Below are 17,012 nucleotides of genomic sequence, written 5' to 3'. Positions count from 1 at the left end.
AGTTGAAATTCATTAAGCAACAACTTTTCTACATCTTTACTTAGCTAAATTTTCTATTCCTTCTATGACTGTTGAGCACATTTGCCGGGGGGAGGGTAGACAAAGTTGGCTACATGAAATCAGTGGTAGGTATGTAAAATTAAGCTCTAATAGTTACTAGGATAATACTAATGACAACTAGACTCACACCTTTACCTTTCCAAACCTTTCTACCTTGTAAATTCACTAGGAATGAAATGTAGCTTAGAATTAGCAAAAGAGAATCCTTATCATGTAAGCTGAGGGAGTAAAAAATTATAAATTCTGATTTCTTGTTCAGATTCATTTATAAACTTAGAGTCTTTACTGAGCTTATCTCTAATTTTGTTTATATGGTCTTATTCAAGAAGTTGTAATGTGATTGAGAGTAATAAACTCTTCAGGTATTTTATCCTAGATTTAATTTAGTTTCTTGATATGCTGCAGCATCTTGATATCCTAGATCTAATTTAGTTTCTTTTCTAAATTAGAAGCAAAAATAGAAGCAGTAAGAGTCAGTAACCTCTGTCCGATCATAGTCTCTCTAATACAAAGCAGGATTAATGAGGTGGAAAGTAAAAATTTGTTTTCATTTAATACATTTTAGAACCAAATATTTTATGTAATGAGTCTGTGGGTGGTACAGTTAATACACTTGACTGCTAACCAAAAGGTTGCAGGTTTGAGTCTACCCAAAGGAACTTCGGAAGAAAGGCCTGGTTATCTTCTGAAAATTTACTATTGAAAACCCTATGGAGCACAGTTCTACGCTGACACACATAGGGTCTCCATGAGTTGGAGGTGATGACAACTCTAAAAAGAAAATATTTCAGTAAAAAATATAAGACAAACAGGCTTTTGTCAAAAAGACAAAAAACAGTGAGGGTTGTTTAACTCCAACTGGCATGTGAAATATATAACGGAAGGGAGCTACTAAATTCTTGATTATGATGATATGATAATAGGAGCAGCTAAAAGTGTGAGCCTAATATAATTCCCAGGGTAAGTGTGTAAGATTACCGAGAGAAATAAACTAGTGTGAACGTTGGTGTAGTAAAGAAGGGAGCAAAATGTAGTAGAGAGTTTATTCTTTCGTAAAGATGATCAATCAAATATACGTACTTGTTGAATTCTGTAGCGCACTGGCTTCCCTAACTTACTCTTTACAAGTCAGGGTGAATATAATTGTGTAGCTGTATATCCAAGTTGCCTTGCCTGGTCTTCTCATTGGCGTTGCTTCGTGGAAGAAACCATGGGCTGGGAAAAGGTGAACATTCACTTTCCTGGTGTTTTGTATAGATTGGTCTAAGATTGCAACAGTCTATAGCTTAGATTGCTTTTCATGCCCAAAGAGGATTTGGCCTACCCGAAGTAGGGAATAGACGGTAGAAAATTCATACAAGGCTGATCAAAAATTTCATCAGGGCACAGTTGTGTTGGCCTGTTGTAGTCAGAGCCTTGCCATGAGATTTAACAGAATGTGGACTTTTTTCTTTATTTTTGCTTTTGATTTTACTGACCCAGCAGATGTATCAACTACTGTTGAAGAAAGTGTAAAGACCTGCACGTATTCTCTGAAGGCCAGCACCAGCCATGAGGGTGGGTATTTGGCTGTTGCCAGTCAAAATACAATAGGTCGTGGAGACATAGATGATTTGGACTGTCTGCAAAGGAATATGATAATTATTTCTTTTGCACTTTCTTAAGACTAAAAGAAATGTAACCTTTGGACTTGAGAGCATGAGTGAAATTTACACTGAGACTTAAACCAGGCAAAATAAAATGAATGACAGATAGTTTTGAAGAGGATACTTAAGAGCATAGTTACTAATCCTGTTATCAGGTACATGATTGCTTCTTACTCCTGGTATTATCAAGCTAGATTTATGCTTATTTTCTGAGTCTTTGTTTTTTCCAACACTTAATTACAGAACAGTGACTTTCACTTTGCTACAGATACCATATGTTTAACTTTATCTTAAGGAACCTTGGTGGTACAGTGGTTGAGTGCTCAGCTCCTAGTAGAAAGGTTGGTAGTTTAAACCTACCCAGCACCTCCATGGGAGAAAGACACGGCAATCTGCTCCCATAAAGGTTACGGCCTAGAAAACCCTACGGGGCAGTTCTGCTCCATCACACGGGGTCACTGTGAGTTGGAATCAACTCAACGGCACCTAACAACAACAACGTAAACTTAATTTTTTCCCCTTTTTACATATTCTTAACTACCATTTTTTTTTTTAACTACCATAGAAGATACAGGTATCTCTTGTAAAGGTAACAGCTGCCTGCTGTAATCTTATACTGTGGAGATTGTCAATGATGTGTTTATTTAATAAATTATACATTGAGTTACCAGCATAGAAAATGCAGCCCCTGCATTGAATTATCTGTTTTGCTTCTGAGTATAATATAAAGGCAAAATACTTTTCCCTCCTAGAAACTTGAGACATCTCAAGCTTGCTCTTTTCCCGCTGAATATTCTCTATGGGTATTTTAAATAGCATATCTTTTACCCAGGGTTTTAGGTGATACTGGAAAAACATGCAGATGCTTTAAAAAAAAAAAAAAAAGATGCTTTCAAGGCTTTAAATAACATTTGGGTGTTCAGTACAATGGGTGTTTGTCTTCCTTAACCGCTTCCTGCTTCTCTGCCATGAATGATTCAATTCGTTGTACCCAACTACACAAAAACTTAAAAAACCTATTCCAACTCAGAGCCATCCTAGGGGACACAGTGGAACTGTCACATAGGGTTTCCAAGGCTGTAATCTTTACGAAAGCAGACTGCCATGTCTTTCTCCCACAGAGCAGCTGGTGGGTTCGAGCCACTGGCCTTTCTATTAACAGCTGAATGCGTACCACTGCGCCACCAGGGCTCCTTCCCCAACTACATGGAGTAAAGCATTTCCCTCCTTTGTGCTCATAATATTAAGACTAAGAGTCACTCCCAGTTTAATAGCATAGTCCTAGAAATAGAGTTTATGTCTTCCCATACCACTGGAACTACTCTGCTGTAGTAATTATTTTAGAACCAGTAATCAGAACATTGTCTGTGTTTCAATGTTTTGAGAAGTAGCCAGTCGTCTACTTCTAAACTTACGATAAAAATAAAAAAAGAAACCAAACCTGTTGTCATCAAGTCGATTCTGACTCATAGCGACCCTATTAAATAAATTGTGCTCATTTGAGATTATATATTTGAAATGAATTGATATTTTCCTAGTTCATGTAAGTGAGAGAACAGTAGGACTTAGATCCCACACTGTTAAAGTATTTGATGCTTGAATTAGTCATGTGCAGTATTTAGAATTATGAAAATTTCAAATCCACACTTCAGGGAAAATACCTAACTGGAAGATACCATTTTCTCCAGTATGAAATTTCAGAGTTTGTTGCCTTTCAAAAGTCAAGAAGCAAAGTATAATAATCTTTTTGGTCTTCATCTTATGTGGCTGCTCTATACCATTTACCACTGTACTGATCACTCTTTTTTTTTTTTTTTTTTTCCTTGAAATTGTTTTCTTCCTTGGATTCTGTGATACCTCGTTCTCATACTTATTTGTCTTTACTCCTTTTAGTCCTTTGTTACTGTTCTCTCTCTACTAAATCATCATTCTGTATTTTAATTATTTGTAAATCTGTTTCCCTACTTGACTGTAAATTCTTTCTTATTTATCTTTTTATTATCTCCCAATATCTAGCACACATTAATCTACTAATATATAGTAGTTACTTAGTAAATGTTTATGGAATTGAACTGTTTCTACTCCTAAATGTTGATGTTCCCTAGGATTCCAGCCTGAGCGTGCTCATCTCCTATTTATAGCCTCAATCTGGGCAGTCTTTCCTCCCTTATGCTACTAGAGTTGATGTTAAAGAGGGCGAGTTCTGAAACCAGACTGCCTTGGTTCAAATCCCAGGTACACCAATTTCTAACCTTGTGAACTTGGCAAGATAGTTAAAATCTTTTTGTCTCAATTTCCTCATCTTTAAAATAAAGATAATGGAAACTACCTCCTATATTATAAAATGTAATGAATTAACACATATATGCCCTTAGAATAGTTCTTGGCATATAGAAAGCACTTAATAAATGGGAGGTGATACTCGTATTACTTTTCCTTCTTTAGCCTCAACTGCCATCTCATGTACCTTTGACTTCCAAACCTCAAGCCTTTTCCCCTGAAACTTTCTGGACTTATATTTTCTTGTGGTGATTAGGCATTTTCAACTCAGTATCCCACAGGAATCTTGAACGCTTATATGTACAAAACAACTCATTTCTACCTGCAAACTGATTCTGTATCCTACATTTCCTATCTTAATTAATGGCACTAACCTCCATCCAGTTCCTTAAACTTTAAAACCTTGATTCCTCCTTCTGCCCACTGCACACCCCGTCCTTCAACCCCCTGCCCCCTCACACTTCTACTCTGCTTCCCACCCACCCCCAACCTGGGCTACTGCAATCCATTCCTTCTCTAACCTCACTACCTTAGTTCAGGCCCCTCCTCATCTCTCACCTCACCTGTTCAAATTACCTTCTGAATCTTCTGCCTTCAGGCCATTTTCACCTTTGAATTCATCCTTATCCTTTCTTCTGCTAAACAGATATAGCCAGGTCATTTCCCAATTTAAAAATTCTTCAGCAGCACCCCATCTTCTTCAGGATAAAAGTCTCAGCTCCTTCTAAGGCTGTGCACAGTCCAGTTCTCACCTGTCTTTCTAGCTCCTTCTGTCATCTTTTCTCTCCCCTTCTCCCTCCCCATATCCCCCACAATATACACGTACATCCAAAGCTAGGTGGCTTTGACCTCTTGTGGTTTGATATGTTTGGAAATGGGACCACCTGTACTGTTAGTGAGGAAGTGAAAATATTTACTGATGATGAACGCTTCCCCCCTGCCAAATTTATTAATTCATTTAACAAACTTAAATATTATTTGCCAGACATTCTAATAACACGAGGGGAGCAATAAGACAAAGATAAAACCCTGAGAATTCACTGTAGAGAAGACAGGCTCAAAAACTAATGTATCTCATAAAGATACGCATGAGATACTGTATAGTAGCTCAGTGAAGAATCAGCTCAGTGGTAAATTAGGGGAGAAAGATCACAGAGGAAGTGACAGTTGAGTTGTATTTTAAAGATTTGAGTTAAGTGCTTTGCCAGTAGAGAGGAAGAAATACATTCTGGGATAGTCAGCAAGGTAACTGTAGAGGAAGTTACTTGGTGCAGACAGACTACATTTTAAGATTGAGTTAAAAAAAAAAAATCTGTATGGTTGAAACAGGAAGGGCATTCTAGGGCAGTCTTCAGCCTTCCCAAAGGCATAGATGTGTTTGGGTAATAGCAAGTACCTCATTATGACTAGATTGATGAGGTTAGGAAGGAAAGTTGGAAGCAGCTATGAAGACATTCACATGTGTTTCCAAAAGTTTTGTCATTTTTCCTATATTTGGAACATTTTATGCAAGAGTGTGAAAATAACAAGTTTGTGTCACTTAGGAATAGAACTCTGGAAGCAATATGGGAAGTAGACAAGAGATGATAGAGGGGACAGGGAGAACTTGTCAAGGAGCTAGTTCAGCACACCAAAAGATCTCGAGTAAGGCAGTGGCATTAGGGATGGCAAATCTCTCATCAGCAAAACCACAGAAAACTAAGGTTTCTGGCACCATTTGGGGCTGCTGAGAGGCAACAGTATTGTATTAAAATTGTGGCCTTCAGAGTTAAAGATATACAAGCCCTGGCTCTGCCACCTATTTGAAAGACGTGGCCTTTGAACCAGGTTTCATCACTTATGAAAATGAGCATAACTAATTGGCAAATTTGTTGTAAATATTTTTTTGATAGTCAGAATGGCTAAGTAATTTGTGCCGTCAAAAGGCCAGTTTAGTGACAGAATGGAGACTAGATCTACAACTTTGATAACTGCTAGGTTCTTTCCACTATACCAAGCAACATCCATGTTCATTTATTCTCATTTGCACAGTTTTTGGTAAGAGAAACTGTACAGAAACTATTGGCTCATGTTTTTCCAGCTTAATAAGATGTAGTACTTAGAGAAATTGCTAAAAATTAAGCATTCATTACGGTAATCCCATTCCAGAGAGTTGGATGTTGGATTCCAGCACAAACATCTTCAGTAATGATAATTCCACAATTTTCTGCAGTTTCTTTTACGTTCGCGTCTTCTCAACTGATACAATTTTCCAATACTGACCTTTTACCCTCTTTGAAACTGCTGTAACTTTCCTCATTAGTCCTTTTTCCATTTTGCACATGCTTATATTTTCTAGGCTTGGTTTTCCAGTTTGCCAACCTCTACTTGTCTGTTTTAGAATAGCCAAATTTTCTTTGATTTTGCTGGCTTAATGCAGTTATCTCTGACTCCTTTTTCCGCATTTCCTTAAACTTGCTGATTACGGATTAATAAGAGTTTGTACGTCCTAACAGGATTAATGAAAAGAAAGCTCTGGTCTAGGAATTGAAAAAAACCTACTTTGCCTTCTATCTCCCTTCTTTATAGCCAGGCTACTTCATCTCCAAAGTAGACAAAAATTACATTTGTAAAGTAAGCTGATGTGAAGAAAAAAAAAGAAGGCCCAAGTTGGTATATAGTGTATATTTTGTGGGGAATGTGAATATTCAGCTTTTATTTAATATTCACCTTTTGACAAATAATGTTGGACATGAGTATGCAGTGTCTGAAACCTGAATAATTTTAATATCAACCACACTTACTTGATGAGTTGAATTGTGAGGCTGGTGATAGAAAAAGAAAAGCTTACAACAAAGATATCAGATTAAAGGTACTTGAAATTTGTTTTATCTTCACTTCAGATATTAACTTTCCCTTCAGCAAATGTAGGATGTTGGTTAACTTTAAAAATTGAAACAACTTCTTACATCTACATATTGCAATTTTTAAAGCACTGTTATATACATATGCCATATATAAATAAATAAAATTATATTTCTGAGTAAAAAATATGGTCATTGTCTATGACTGTTTTACTGTCACATCATTTGCAAAGGGCCTCATTGCTCACTATTCCATGCATATTGTGCAGGGCTTCAAACTGGTCCTTCCTGGTTCAATCATTGCCAAGGAAGCTACAGCAGAACAGACCCAAATTTAAAAAACTGGGGGGAACCGGAACCAGAATGGTAAAAATTATGGGTGGAAGCTCTGCTAGAAGCTTAATCTCACACTTAGAATACAGGGGCAGCATACTCATTACCTAGCGACCAAATCTCTTGCCCGTCAGATTTTGTGCAGAATTGGATTTTGTGCAGAGTCAGTGCCGTGCTCAGAGACAGCTGCCAACTGTGCTGCTTTGATGTGTGTCACTCTCCTCAATCCTGGCGATAATCCAGTCTCACACGTCACGCTCCTGAAAGAGCTCACTACGCCTCTTCCGAGTCTCCCATTGTAGGGCTTCAACCTGTAATTTTTCCCATTCTGGTGGTGGTCCTGGATCTCCCAAATTTTAAAAATTCGGGCATGTTCTGGTTTCACTTTGTTGGCCATGACTGAACTGGTTCAAACCGGTTTGAAGCCCTGGTGTCGTGAACATTAGAGAATCAAATGCTATATTTAATCAGGAAAACAAAATTATACCTAGAATATACTCTTCTATGTATTATGCCTTATGCCTAGAAATTGTTTCCTCAGTATTCTTTAACTAATTTTTCTCTCTGAATATGAGTAAAATATGTATTGAATTAGCTGCAAAGAATTTAACTATGCCACATTTTAACAAGGAAAAATTAAAGATTGGAATCCGCAATCCAAAATAGAAGACATTGGGAAAATGGTTTGTTTAGAAGAAATTACTGCTTTTTTATTTTTGTTTGCTCTGTTCCTTGTTTTAAATGTGCAACAGGAAACCACTTCTTATCTTGAGACCTGTCTGGTTAGCTCTTTTTACCTCCCAACCTACTTTGCTCCATTCACCAGAATTTTGCTCCTGCTGCTTTGCTATATAAGCTCTGAGCCTCTATCATACTCGAACTCCAGTTCTCAACAGTACATGAAAGGTGGGTGAATGCTCTTTTCTTCCCCCAACTCACATATTGCCATTCTTGCTCTTAGTCCCTACAATAGGGCATTTTAATGGTGCCCAATTAATGACATATCTAGTGTCTGTTTGTCATTCCTTATTCTGAGTTGGGTGAATTGATCTGATAGATTAAAATGAGCAAATGGGTAAAGTGGGTTTAAAAAGTATCCATCTGTTCTGGATTTGCTTTTGCTTGAGAGAAGGCACAAAGGCCAGGAATTAGTGAGTGGCTTTTTTTTTTTTTTTTAGTCTTCTCTCAGCATTGGCAGCTAACAGACATACTGATGAAGTGATAATGAACTCAGAAGTCTGCCCTGCTGGCTGGGTGGGAAAAGAACCCAGACAGCAAGCATGTCTCACTCTGGAGCCTGCCAAGATTTTTACTTTTTAGTAGAATTCATTTCAAGAAGGTTAACAGGTGGACTTTTCCTGGATGCATGTCAGAAGGGTACCTTGTCACTCATGGATGGCAAAGAGTATATATTTTGTTACTCTTAACATAGCGAGCCAGAGATCTTAGTCACAGTCACTAGGGTATTCTAGTCAGAGAGAGCATTGAAAGCACGGCTTGAATACAAAGTTTACTAAAAATATACCTGTGCATCTGTGTCTGTCCGTCTCTCTGTCTTCCTGGGTGGCACAAAGAGTTTGCACTTGACTACTAACCTAAAGGTTGGCAGTTTGAATCCACCCAGTGACACCGAGGAAAAAAGGCCTGGAGATATGTTTCTGTAAAGGTTACAGCCAAGAAAACCTTTGGAGCAGCTCTGCTCTGTAACACATGGAGTTGCCATGATTTAGAATTGACTTGACAGCAACGGACTTAGGGTTTTCTGTTTGTTTGTTTTTTCTTTGCTATAAAAGTTTATATATATATATATTTTTTTCATTCTATTGAAAAAATTATTTGATACATATGGTATGCCAAATTAGAGACTGCAAAAATATTACCTACTCCTATTTATTTGATTTTCAATTTCTAGAACTGTTTTCTAATAATCTCAAATTTAATTGAAAGCAATGTCGATACTTAAAGTAAATGTTTCAGTTTTGTTTATAGTTATGACTGTTAGTTAACAACAACAAAAAAAAAAACCTTTGCTGATGAGTTGATTCCAACCTAGAGTGACCCCATAGGGCAGAGTAGAACTGCCCCATAGGGTTTCCAAAGCTCTGATATTTATGGAATCCAACTACCACATCTTTCTCCTGCAGGCTGACTGGTGGGTTTGAACCACTGACCTTTCGGTTAGCAGCTGAGCATTTGACCACTGTGCTACCAGAGCTACTTCGATTGTTGGTTACTCTTCCGTTATTCCAAGTTTAGTTTATAATTCCACAGATCCTTTTGTTTTCAGGTCTTATCACTCATTTACTTTCCCATCCATCCATCCCCTGACTCCATCCCATTCAGGCCTCATCACTCATTTACCTTTCCATCTCGTCCCATCCTCTGACTCCAAATGTGGCAGCCGCTTATGCATGCATACTTAGTAGCCCACACAGTAGGCGATTTAATGTGAAAGTATAAAACATTTTTGCTTGAGCCAATGTCATACCATATACAAAAATTAACTCAAAATAGATCAACAATCTAAATGTAAGTGGTAAAATCATAAAACTCGTAGAAGAAAACAGATATGTCTTTATGACCTTGGATTTGGCAACAGATTCAAAGAACTCTTCCAGCTCAATAACAAAAAGACAACTCAATCCTAGGATGGGCAAAGGACTTGAATATTCAGTGCTCTGAAGATACACAAATGGCCAATAAGCACGTGAAAAGTTGCTCAACACCATTAGTCATTAAAAAAAAAAATCAAACCCACTGCTGCCAAGTCGATACTGACTCATAGCGACGCTATGGGACAGGGTAGAACTGCCGCACAGGCTTTCCAAGGAGCACCTGGTGGATTTGAACTGCTGACCTTTTGGTTAGCAGCTGTACGTAGCTTTTAACCACTAGGCCACCAGGGTTTCCAATAAACCTACAGCACCTGGTATTCCCTGGCGGTCTCCCATCCAAATACTAACCAGGCCCGACCCTGCTTAGCTTCCGAGATCAGAAGAGATAGGGCGTGTTCAGGGTAGTATAGCCTTAGACGCCTTCATTAAAAAAAATAGGGAAGTGTAAATTAAAACCACAGTGAGGTGCCACTTCACACCCAATAAGGTGACTGTTATCAAACAAACAAACAAAACAGAAAATAACCAGTGTTGATGCAGGTGTGGAGAAATTGGAACCTTCACCCATTGCTGGTGGGAATGTAAAATGGTGTAGTCACCGTGTAAAAGTTTGGAGGTTCCTCAAAAAGTTAAACATATGACCCAGCAATTCCAATCCTAGGGATATACCCAAAACAATTGAAAGCAGGTGCTCAAACAGTTACTTGTGTACCAGTGTTCATTGCAGCATTATTCATAATAGCCAAAATGTGGAGAGAGATGAATGAATAAACAAAATATGGTATATACATATGGCAGAATATTATTCAGCCATTAAAAGAAATGAAGTTCTGATATATGCTATGACATGAATGAACCTCGAAAACATTATGCTAAGTGAAATAAGTCAGACACAAAAGGACAAATATTGTATGAGCCCACTTACATGTAACATCTAGAATAGGCAAATGTATGGAGACCAAAGTTTGTTAGTGGTTACCATGGGCTGAGGGGAGGGCAAATGGGGAGCTCCTATCTAAGGGGTACAGAGTTTCTATTTGGGGTGATGAAAAGTTTTGGGAATAGTGGTGATGGTTGCCCAGCATTGTAAATAATTAATGCCATTAAATTTTACACTTGCAATGGTTAAAATGGCAAATTTTATGTTATATGTATTTTACCACCACAAATTTTTTTAATTAAAAAAAAAGGTAAGGAAGAGCCCTATCCCTCCTCTCCCCAGCAGATTTGCCCACGCCCACATTCTTAAACATCCTTTTACTTTAGTTGGAATATAATTTACAGATTATACTCTCGTAGATTTTAAGGGCTTGTTTAGATGAGTTTCGCCAAATATAAACACCTGTGTAACCAACATTCCAATTAGGATATAGAACATTTTGAAAACAAAGCAAAAAGCATTGTATTAATTACAGAAGTGTATTAAACATGGAATAATGGTGGGTGTTGAAAGTCTCTAAATTTTAAAAATAATTATATGTAGAAAAAAGTATTTTGTGATGGATGATACCCTCTATATTAATGTTCCTTTTATAGAGATTTTTAACCAAAAAACAATTTGAAAACAGAAAAAAAACTTTATATGATGAGTTAGAATGTTTCCTTCTTTTAGACAACAACAGCTGTATGTTTCTCTCTTTGTCTTGGCTACTGGAAGGTTAGAATTGAGTTGTTACTTTAGTTCAGATTTTTTTCACCTTCTTTTTCATTGCTTGATTTTCTCTTATTTTTTGACATTAAGTTTTTCTGTGATTTTGTTTAATAAGCCACTCAAATGGAATATAATACAGTTATTAAATTTCTGATATCCAGTTTGTGATTCTAGTTAATAGCATTTTATGTTTAGGACATGGAAATCAGGTCTTTTGTCGACTGACCATTTTTTTGGATAAGGTTTTTTTTTTTTTTTTTACTATGAAAACTTTTAAGCATGTTCAGAAGTAGAGCAAAGATATCACTTATCTTCAACAATTACCGACTTAATGGCTAGTTTAATTTTATTTGTGTTCACACTTCCATTGTATTTCATTTTTGAAGCAAATTACAGACATTTCATCTTAAATCTTTTGGTATATGTTCTTAAAAGATAAAATTTCTTTTTACAAACTTACTGACAGTACCATAATCACAGCTAAAAAAAAAAATTTAACAGTTATTCTTTATTCTCATCAAATATCCAGTTAGTATTCACATTTCCCCAGCTGTGGTTTCTATGTTTGTATACAGTTTGTTCAACTCAACATCTAAATCATTCCATATGTTGCAAATGGTTTGTGTCTCTTGAATCTATTTTAGTTTTAAATTCCCTCTCCATCTCTTTTCCCCCCTTTCAATTTATTTGTTGGAAGAAGTCAGATTCTTAGACCTACAATCTGGATTTTGGTGATTACATCCTATGGTGTCATTTAACGTATTTCTCTGTTGTAGTATTTTCTATAAATTGATTTATAGGTTTAGGAAATTGATCAGATTAAATTGCTTTCAGTATTAAATTGCTGATGTCAGTGTTGATACCTAAAGATACAGGTTAAAATTAGAGTTAAAATCTCTGCCACATTTCGGCTCCTCAGAAAGCTAAATATAGCAATTCCACTCCTAGTTATATACCCCAAAAAATTGAAAGCAAGTACTTGAACAGATACTTATAGACCAGTGTTCATTGCAACATTATTCACAGTAGCCAAAAGGTTGGCACTTAGAGTCCACCCAGAGGCACTTCGTAGATTTTCTGTATGTGAACTTCTATTTAGAATGCAAAAAGATGCAATAAATACAACAATAATAAAATTTTTGTAGCATTTTACATTTTCGAAGTATGTATTTTGTTGTTAATTTATGGAAGCCTCAAAGCAGCCTGAAAAAGAGCTGCCTTCATTTTGTAGTTGAGGAAATTGAGGCTTTAAGAAAGTGATTATTCCAATTATACTAATAAGTAGAAAGAAGCAGGAACTAAAACCTTGGTTTCCTTTTGCCACCTAATGCTGCCCTCCTGGAACTTACCTAGTTAGGGTTAGGGAAGATGTGAACAATTAAGATATAACAAAAAAGGATGTTAAAATAATTCAGGGAAGAAATAATGAATTAGGGTTATGTCAGAGGTGGAGGCTGGAGAAGTACTGAGATAGAATGAACAGAAGATTTAATGACAAAGGGATATATGGGGTTTGAAGGAAAGGGAAAAGTCAAAGATGATTTAAGCTAAGAGCTCCAGGGCTTTTGACCTCAGTTTTCTAGTGTGCTTGGTTTCACCTTTAAAGAGATTCTGGAGAATAGTTTAACAATTCCCAGTGGAAGTAAATTATAAAACCTGAGATGGGGATATTTAAATCCTACAGCCAGCAGCAGTGGACTCAACCTTGAAGTTTCAAGAGGTACCCTTTGTTTTATGACTGAGAACCAGTCTCCTCTGATATGTTAACTAGGAAAAGAAACTTTACTTTTGTACAGGATCGGTATTTTCTATTCTTTCCTGTCCTGAAATAATTAACATAACACATACCATGGTGAAAAATCAAACAGTACAGGATTTATAAAGAAAGCAACAATACCTCAATTTTCTTGCACCCAGTCCCACATCCTATAGTGAATTATTTTTTTTATTTTTAAAGTTTCCTTCATCACTCTACACTTTAGGATCATAGTGATATTTCTTGCTGACTCCTTGCTACAAAAGGTTAAGATTTAGCTAACTTCAATTGCTGCCTGCCTTCCCTCATTCTTTCTCCCAGTTTTGATATTATTGTTATTGTAGTACTCCTATTTGCTAGCTTTTAACTTTAAATCACTTAAAACTTTCTGTTCTCTCAGATTTTCATAGGAACTTTTTGATTGGCCACTATTTATAGCAAGGTTATCAGCAATGGTAGACATATGATATTAAACGCTTATAAAAACCCATAGCATTATATAACATAAAGAGTAAACCTTAATGTAAACTATGGACTTTAGTTAATGACGTAACAATATTGGTTCATCATTTGTAATAAATGTATCATAAGAATGCAAGATGTTAATAATAGGAGAAACAGTGTGGAGAGGTGTGCAAATGGGAACTCTCTGTTTTCTGCACCGTTTTTTATAAACCTAACACTGCTCTAAAAAATGAAGTTTATTAAAAACAAAAAAGCAAGATTATCAGTACCTCTCTCCTTTCCTCTACTCCTCCCTCTCCCCTTTCTTCAGCTTCTGACTTCTGATAGTTGAAGTTTTATTTTTTACATAAAGGACATAACGTAATACTTTAAAGTTGAAGACTCATCTTCTATTTTGGAAAATTAGCAACAATTATCTCTTCAAATATTGTTTCCCCCATTCTCTAGAGTTCTTTTGCAGCTTCTGGTAGACTTACATTAAGAGTACCTCAGTCTTTCTCCCTTTGTCTCTTAATTTCTGTTTTCTAGTTTTATCTCTTTCTCTCTCTGTTCTGGGTCTCTGAGTCTTTCTTCCATGCCTCTTAATTTTTCTATTTGATCTCTCTCTCTTCTGTGTTCTGAGTGAATTCCTAGTACTGTTTTTCCAATTCACTGATTCCCTCTTTAGCTATGTCCAATGTAGTGTCTCCACTTACTAGGTCACAAACTGAAAAACTTATCTAACCGGCACCCATGTCGAGAAACATATGTTACCAGTACTCCAGAAAGCCCTACTTGTGCTCCCTTCCAGTCAGTAACACTTCACCTGAATAACCACTATTCTGACCTCTAAAAAGCATATATTGATTTTTACCTGCTTTTGTATTATATGTAAGTGGAATTACAAATTAAGTACTCTTTTTTATTTGGGTTCTTTCACTTTGCATTATGTTTGTGAGCTTTATTTAAATTGTTACATGTAGTTGAAAAGTTCTTTCAGTCTTATATCAGTCCTGTATCAGTCTTACATAGTGTTATATTTTATATGTATATATGATCATTTATGAGTCAATTATCTATTCTACTGTTGATGGAAATGGATTGTTTACAGTTTGGGACACTTAACAAATAGTAGTGGTATGAACATTTCCAGTATAATGGTGATTCCTGACCCAAGGTGACATTGAGGCTGCCACAAAGATCCGGTCATAGAGCCAATAGATGACTTGGTTCTATTTCAGTTCTTGAGGCTGTCTTCTTGATTCTCTGTGCCCTAATCCTAGAGAACACTTAACAGTGGGGAGGAAGAAGATTTGCTTTTCCTTATAAGCCCTTGCTTTAGTTATCTAGTGCTGCTGTAGCAGAAATATCACAAGTGGATGGCTTTAACAAAGAGAAGTTTATTCTCAGTCCAGTAGGCTAGAAGTCCGAATTCAGAGTGCCAGCTCCAGGGGAAGGCTTTCTCTCTCTGTCAGCTCTGGAGGAAGGTCCTTGTCATCAGTCTTCCCTTGGTCTGGGAGCGTCTCAGCACAGGAACCTCAGGTCCAAAGGGCATGCTCTGCTCCTGACGCTGCTTTCTTGGTCGTATGAGGTCCCCATGTCTCTCTGCTTGCTTCTCCCTTTTATATGTCAAAAGAGATTGACTTAAGACACTATCAAATCTTGTAAATCTCATCAAGATAACTGCCACTAGTCCATCTCGTTACATCATGGTGATAGGATTTACACTTAGGGAAATCACATTGGATGACAAAATGGTAGACAATACTGAGAATCATGACCTAGCCAAGTTGACAGATATTTTTGGGAGACACAATTCAGTTCATGACAGCCCTTCTAGGAATCATAGCTCTTTGTTTTAAACAATGAGTGTGACTCTAGTTCTCTGTCTCCCGTAAAGCGCTTTTAATTCCTATCAACCCATAGGAGTCAAATTTCTAGCCACCCCAGCCTGCTCTCTGATCCAGAGCTGGTGGGGTATAGCTTCAGCCCTGCATATCACTTTGCAGCTCTGTTCCATTTCTGGTCCATGCTTATGATTAAGTTGTAATTGAGCCCAGCACTGGGTTTTTTTTTAATGGATTTCTGGATCTCTCTTTATCTGTCACTGCTATATATTTTATACCTCAGAGCATGAACTTACTAAACCACCTTGACCAGAAGTCTTTCTTTGAATCCGAGGACGCCTGGATTTTGGGGCATATCCATGTGTCTTTTTAAAAGAAAAACTTAGAAAATTTTTTGTGTTATTTCTTTGGCCATTTCCTCTACTTCATCTTTACTGTTCATGCCTTCTAAAACCTCTGGTAGTTAGATTTGGGACCTCCCTAAATTAATAATCAATTTGTCTTATATTTTTAACTCTTTATTTTTTATTTTATTTTCTTTCTTTAGTTCTGAGGTGATTTCCTTGATTTTATTTTACAGTCCTTCTTTTGAATTTCTTCAAAATTTGGCATTCAGCATTTTAACTTTCTAATAACCTGAATTTTTTTTTTTCATAGACTCCTGTATCTGTTTTATGGCTTCTATGTCTTTGAATTTCTCTGAGGAAATTAATTAGACCTTCTAAAAACTTTCTTCTGCTTCCCGAATTACTTGTTTTCTCCAACCTTAGATGTGAGATTTGTTTATTTTCTCTTTAATTTTAGAGATTTCGTACGTGTGTTTAATGATCCTTAATTGTCCGTTTATATTTAAGAAGAACTGGATTGATTGTGGTAGGTGGCTGGTTGAGATTCCTTTCTTGGTGTTTGTAGGTTTACTTCCCTGTTAGACTTCTCCTCTGAGGGATGCAGCTGACTGAGCTTCATATGCATAGCAGAAGCTGTCCATGGAAGACATGTCTTTAGGATGAGTGGGCATGGATCAAGTTGTTAGGTTGGAGGCCAACCTCCAGTGAGAAACTGAAGAATTTATTCTGTGGCACCAACCCTGACATAAAACCAAAAAACCAAACCCAGTGCTGTCAAGTCGATTCCGACTCATAGCGACCCTACAGGACAGATTAGAACTGCCCCATAGAGTTTCCAACGAGCACCTGGCAGATTCGAACGGCTGACCCTTTGGTTAGCAGCCGTAGCACTTAACCACTACACCACCAGGGTTGCCTGACATAAGCATCCCTAAATATCCCCCAGGTAGTTTATTTAGTATCATAGAGATGATTCCTTCAGGTTTTTTTGCTTGCTTGCTTGCTTATTGTAGTAGTAGGGAAGGTACTCCGCTGCCTATCCTGTGTAAGAGGATAGAAAAGTGAAGAGGGGTAACTGTTGTAGCTGCTCAATAGATGGACTTTAATTGAAGTCCCTGGTTTTTGACTTCTCATTCCTACCCTCCACACATGCTGATTTTGAGCTCTGAACCTCTTTGGAGATTTGCAAG

General features: G+C 37.0%; 1 protein-coding gene and 1 pseudogene across 12 annotated transcripts in view; one reads left to right on the top strand and one right to left on the bottom strand.

The window, feature by feature from the left end:
* ERC1 (ELKS/RAB6-interacting/CAST family member 1) overlaps window positions 1-17,012 on the top strand; it is a 530,770-nt gene that overhangs the window by 358,102 nt on the left and 155,656 nt on the right. The window lies entirely within an intron of this gene.
* LOC126076619 (uncharacterized) lies at window positions 10,077-10,195 on the bottom strand (annotated as a pseudogene).

The sequence above is a fragment of the Elephas maximus genome, chromosome 4 (assembly GCF_024166365.1).
Source record: "Elephas maximus indicus isolate mEleMax1 chromosome 4, mEleMax1 primary haplotype, whole genome shotgun sequence".
Classification (NCBI taxonomy): Eukaryota; Metazoa; Chordata; class Mammalia; order Proboscidea; family Elephantidae; genus Elephas; species Elephas maximus.
Note: the sequence above shows the minus strand (reverse complement) of the source record. Positions and strands in the feature narration are given on the sequence as shown.